The sequence below is a fragment of the Bos indicus genome, chromosome 21 (assembly GCF_029378745.1).
Source record: "Bos indicus isolate NIAB-ARS_2022 breed Sahiwal x Tharparkar chromosome 21, NIAB-ARS_B.indTharparkar_mat_pri_1.0, whole genome shotgun sequence".
Classification (NCBI taxonomy): domain Eukaryota; kingdom Metazoa; phylum Chordata; class Mammalia; order Artiodactyla; family Bovidae; genus Bos; species Bos indicus.
The window spans coordinates 61,291,046-61,296,897 of record NC_091780.1 but is presented as its reverse complement, the minus strand read 5'-3'; the positions used below and the strand labels follow the sequence as shown (position 1 = coordinate 61,296,897).

At 38.6% G+C, this 5,852-nt stretch overlaps 1 protein-coding gene across 9 annotated transcripts in view; it reads left to right on the top strand.

The window, feature by feature from the left end:
• Positions 1-5,852, top strand: part of ATG2B (autophagy related 2B) — an 82,615-nt gene that overhangs the window by 1,380 nt on the left and 75,383 nt on the right. The gene's annotated exons all lie outside the window — the stretch shown is intronic.

Sequence of the window (5,852 nt, the reverse complement as noted above, 5' to 3'; positions counted from 1 at the left end):
GTAAGAGGTGCTGGCGGCCAGCCGGGGTGGAGGGAGGGGGACACAGTCTCCTCCTCAGGGCGATCTGAACCAGTGTCATCGAGGACGTGTGACGTTCCGTCCCTCCCTGGGTGTTGTTTGGCTCCAGGTAGGGTAGGACTCCGAGAAATGTGTTAACAAGTGTCGTTCAGTCCGTTTCTAGCAAGTTTGCCCTTCCAAATCACGTGTTCCAGAAACTTAGCAGAGGTAATGGAGTCCACACTGCGGCAATCAGTGGAATCCGTGATTTGGGATGGGGGGTCTGTGAAGCTGGCTGAAAGGAGTCCGTGGAAGGAAGTGACCCGTGCTCTGCTGCCCCTTTAGGGTAGGAGGGCTCTTGGGGTTGTGTGCGGACAAGTAGTATTTCGTGGGATGACACTCCCCAGAAAGACCGAGGGTGGGGAGGACCTGTGGGGATGTCAGAATGCCTGGGGTATTCCTTTATTTATTTGGGGTTGGTCGCTTTCACCCCACGGCCTCAGTCCAGCGTCTGGCATTTAGAAGAAAGTTAGGTCTCCTTTGCCGGTTTGTTTGCTTTGGATCCTGTAAAGGCCAATCGCACGATGGTCGTGTGGCCCTAATAGGGATGCTTGGTTGTGCTTGTTTGCTTCACTGTGACAGATCGTAAAAGTGGGTGTTGCAAAAGCGCTGAAGCTGCACTCTTGTGTTCTGCTTGCCATCCAGAGGTTGTGAATTGACTCATATTAACAGGTGCTTCATGTATCGTTGTTCCTGCATCCGTGTGCTCAGCGCATAGTATTTTACTTCATGTATATTTCAGCTTTGAGTTTGGCAAGAATGAAGGGGTTCTCCCAAGTTTCCAAACTCTTTATTTGTTCCCCTAGAGTTTGCTGCTCACAGTTTGAATCGGTTTTACTGTTCTGTTACTATTCTAAAACCTTTCCAACAGGGTTTACATTAAGGAAATCATCAATATAGGTGACTTTTCTGTGGTAATTGGGCAAAAGAAAAGGAAACTTTTTTTTTCTTTCAGTGTAAGTTGTGTAAAAAGCTCAAGTGTTTTGTCTTTTCCTTTTATTTAAAAGCATTTTAACAGAGTAATGACTTTCTTAGTCATAGAAACCCAAAAAACTCACATTATGGTAACACCTTATTATGACTGTTGAATGAATTTGTACTGTTATAAATAAGCATATAATTTTATCAGCAAGTGGATGACCTCAACTAGGGAGAGGACACACAGAAGAGTGGGAAGAATCCTGGCTTGAGTAACAGAAGGACCACGTCCTCCTCCCACCCTCCCAGGCCAGCCCATGCTGCCACAGTTATCATGGTGACAGTGGGTATAGTAATTCACCTGAGTTCAGTAAATATTAATGGAGTATCCTCTCCTCGCCAGGCACTGTGTCAGGGAACTCCATTGCTGTAATTCTTACCAAAAGATAGGGATTCTGATGAATATTTTAAAATTCATTGACCTGTAAGTCTGTCCTTTTGGTACAGTTATGACTAGGCTATCTTGAAGGAGAAGGTTGGACATTTATTAACAGTCTTGTTTAGGTCAAATGACTTTAGTGCATTATTTTTTAATTTTTAGTATTCATTTATTTATTGAAGTATAGTTGACTTACAGTGCTGTATGTATGCGTTATTCTTTAATGACTTTTCATGTTAACCCTGTAAGATGGGTATTCATATTTCCATTTTACAGATGGAAGTAAATAATATGCCTGAGATTATTATATCACACATATAGCGAGGGGAATAGTGAGAACTCAAGTCTAATTCCTAAGCCTACTATTTCTTCATTAATCACATGGCTTCAAGCCAAGGAAGGAGCAGTTAATATAATTGAGCATTTGTTTATTTCAGGCACTGTCTGGGCACTCTCATTTGTGAGGTTTTATTTAATCCTCATAGGAAAATCACAAGTGGTAATATTTGAATTTTGCAATTTGACTTCAGGATCATTGGAAAAATAACTTATGGTTGGACTTAATCCGAAGGTGATGTTTTATTCTGCTTCTTGAAGGTGAAGAATATGCCCAGCCAAAATGATAATGTCGAATAAAATATCCAGTACACACTGGCTGTTGCTGATTTCTTTAATTATCATGTGCTGTGTTCATGACTAAGATAAATCCTGGTGTGACATTTAGATATACCTATTTAAACTTCTGATTCCAAATTCATTTACTTCTGACATTTGATTTTAATGACTTTCATGATTGAAAAAAAAAGATACCTCACAGAGATTCGTAGATCCAAATGGGGGAATACTGTCACTGACAACGTTCTGAGGTTTCAATTCTCAACTGTCAGTTATGCACAAGATTGTGTTGAAATCACTTTTGACATTCCCTTCTTCCTTGATCTCAATCAATTATTCTTGCTAATTAGTTGGATGATGCTACGTTTATATATGTATATATTATAAACTTTAAAACCCCATTTTAAGAGCTTTGTTCAAAATACTTTAAATTTATTGAGATAATTTTTCATGTTTTCAAACCTTTGTAACCTGTCTAGATGATGACTTAAAAAATAGGGTTTTAATAGATATTTTTTCAGCTACAAAATCATATAACAGTGGAAACATTTCCAAATGTAAGTTTTAAAAATGTTCTCCATAGTAGAAATACCCTTTCAGAAGCTACTTTTCTCACTCATTAATGAAGTGGTATCTTTACTTTTAAATGACAGATTGTGGGCTGCCAGACTCACCCTCTGCAAATGGTCCACACTCTGTCTGTGGAGTGTGTTTCTCTCTAAATTACTTTTTACCTATCAAAAAAAAAAAGTTATGTTTGGTTTTTTGGAGTATAACTGCTATTGAAGTATAATGGCATATACTACTGATAGTCAAGTGTCATCACATAAAAGGTAAGTGTATTTAAAATTCTAATCTTTGTGAAGAGGAAAATTGCTTATTATCTTTAAAGTCAACTTCTAAATGTTTGATCATAAGAAAATCAGAAACTTACTGTCATTTTCTGTCTGTCACAGAGATTCTACTGTGTGAAGGTCTGTTTTTTTATGTAGACTGTATGCTCAAGTGTCAGTGCGTTGAAATGGAACATCCAACCAAGGGTGCCGCTCTTCACCCTTCCCATTGTCTTCTCTTGGTGCCGGTCTGGTGTGAGGCCTGAGGCAGAATGCAGATTATCTATTTGTATATTAAGTATAGTACCACTTTTACATCTGCTCTAACTTTATTTGAATGGTGATGCCTGGGTTTAAACTAGTAAGGATGTATTCTTTTCCGAGTTAGTCTTATGATACGTATTAAAAAGAAGCGTACAACTTAACTGTTTGCTTTTCTTCTTCTGCCAAGCACACCTTAAATTCCTAATAGTGCTTACCATTGTGCTAGCTAGGCACTGGGGAAGACAAGAAACAATAGTTGGCATAAAGTATTGACTTCGTACCAGGAACCACGTTGGTACCTTTACGTGTTATTTCATTTACACTCACAGTAACCTTGAGAAATTGGTGTTTTCCCTGTTCTATGGATGGGGCTTCCCAGCTGGCACAGTTGGTAAAGAAGCTGCCTATCAGTACAGGAGACACAAGAGATACGGGTTCAGTCCCTGGCTTGGGAAGATCCCCTGGAGTAGGAAAGGGCAACCCACTCTACTATTCTTGCCGGAATGGTTGCAGCAAGTTGGACATGACTGAGCATGCGCTGGCGGGCGGGCTGGTTGTTTTATGGATGAGGAAATTGAGACTCATGTTAAAAACTTGTCCAGAACCACCCAGCTCATAAGTGAGCTACTGTGTTTTGTTTTCTTTTTCTTTTTTTTTTTGAGCTACTGTGTCTTAAAACTACTATATACCTTGTCCATTTTTAAATTGACTTAAAACGTTTTCATTATAAGTTTAAATGTGTGTGTGTCTGTTGTGTCCGACCCTTTGCAACCCCGTAGACCACAGCCCACCAGGCCCCTCTGTCCATGGGATTTTCCAGGCAAGAACAGTGGAGTGGGTTGCCACTTCTTCTCCAAAAGGAACTATAGAAAGAAAGAAAGTGAAGTCACTCAGTCATGTCCAACTCTTTGCGACCCCATGGACTGTAGCCTACCAGGCTCCTCCATCCATGCAATTTTCCAGGCAAGAGTACTGGAGTGGCTTGCCATTTCCTTCTCCATATAAGTTTAAATAGTTGAGGATAATTTTTGTTGTGTTGTAAATACTTATATAATAAAAATATAGTTTTTTTTAACCCAGTAAGATCTAAATTCCCACCATTATATATATAAACATATTTAAACAAGGTCATCATTAGTAGCTGGAAATTTAACAGTGTATATTTTTCTGTTGAACTCATATGTCTGTTCAACTTCTCTGCACAATTTTTTCATAATTCATGTATTTTATCCTAATTCATGTATTTTGTTCTTGTATCTTTTATTGATCATGCTGTCATTTCTCTATAATAAGACATGTAACTAAATTTAAATTATCATATTGAAAATTTTTGTCACAAGCTTTCTTTTGCATTAAGTGAATATTTTTCTAGTGTAACATTTTAATTCCCACAATGATTTCTTCACTATTTTTTCTTTTTCTTTTTTTTGAATTTTTTTGGTCATTTAATTGGTTTGCTCCAGGACTTACCATGTTGATCTTACCAGTATCTCCTTCACATATCATTAAACTTTTAAGTATTAAATTTTTCTTCTGGATTGTTTTGTTATTACAGTTATAAGTGCAGTTGATCAAAACAATATAATATATTTTACATTTGAATAACTAAACATAAGAACTTTTATTAGAAATATATTTATTGATGTTTTGGGTGTGTTTTCTCCTTTCCCCTTCTTTCTTCAGGTATCCTTGGATGAATATACTTACAACTAGAATTTGATAGGGTTCAGCATAAATTGCATTCTAAACTTTTAAGATAGTCATAAGCTTGAGAAACACTTGTCATTAATAAGTAGATGAGAATTGTAGGGATTTTGCAGTAACAGAATCACTTAGTTCTTTGATCTTTTTTATGGCAATGCCAAAAAATGTGTGTCAAATGGGAAAAGGCCAGAAGACTTAATTGGTGGTTCTGCCTGAAGATTTTTATATCCTAGACAGTGCCTAAGGGATGATTCAGGAGGGGGAAAAGATAGCGCGTTTTTTTGGCTCAGTGGGAGAGGGGGACTGTACAAGGGAATGTGGGAAAGCGGACCCAACCCCATGCCGCTTCTCAGAAGGTCCATTTTAGGAAAGAACATATTTGGAGACTGCGTGTGTGCTCTGTCTCTCAGTCATGTCCTGCTCTTTGCAACCCCACGGACTGTTGCCCTCCAGGCTCCTCTGTCTGTGGGATTTCACAGGCAAGAATACTGGAGCGCCTTGCCGTTTCCTCCTCCTGGAGATCTTCCCAACCCAGGGATGGAACCCAAGTCTCCTGCTTGGCAGGTGGATTCTTCACCCCTGAGCCACCAGGAAAGCCCATTTGGAGTTTAGGGATCTGGATACTTATACTTTAAAACCAGCCAGGCTCATGTACTCTTTAGGAAATCTGTAGGATCACACAAATACCAGTGTGAAGAAAGCCTGTTAAAGTAGTAACCTCCAGTGAAATAATGTGCGCCATTCTAAATCTCCACATTCAATGTGAGCTTTGTAGATGAAGAATTACAACACTACCCTTATGCAACATGGCATATAGGAAGCATCTTCATGTAGACTGGCATTTGATAAATATTTATTGCTTTAATGTAAAAGTATATTGTCTGTTAAAAAAAGCCCGTTTAATTATTCTTCTAACTGTGTTTATATCCATCTGTCGTCCTTCTGTTGTAGTTAACCCTTTACTGAAATTGCTCTCAGTGGGATCACCTAAACCCTGTCACTAAGTTCAGTGGACATTAAAA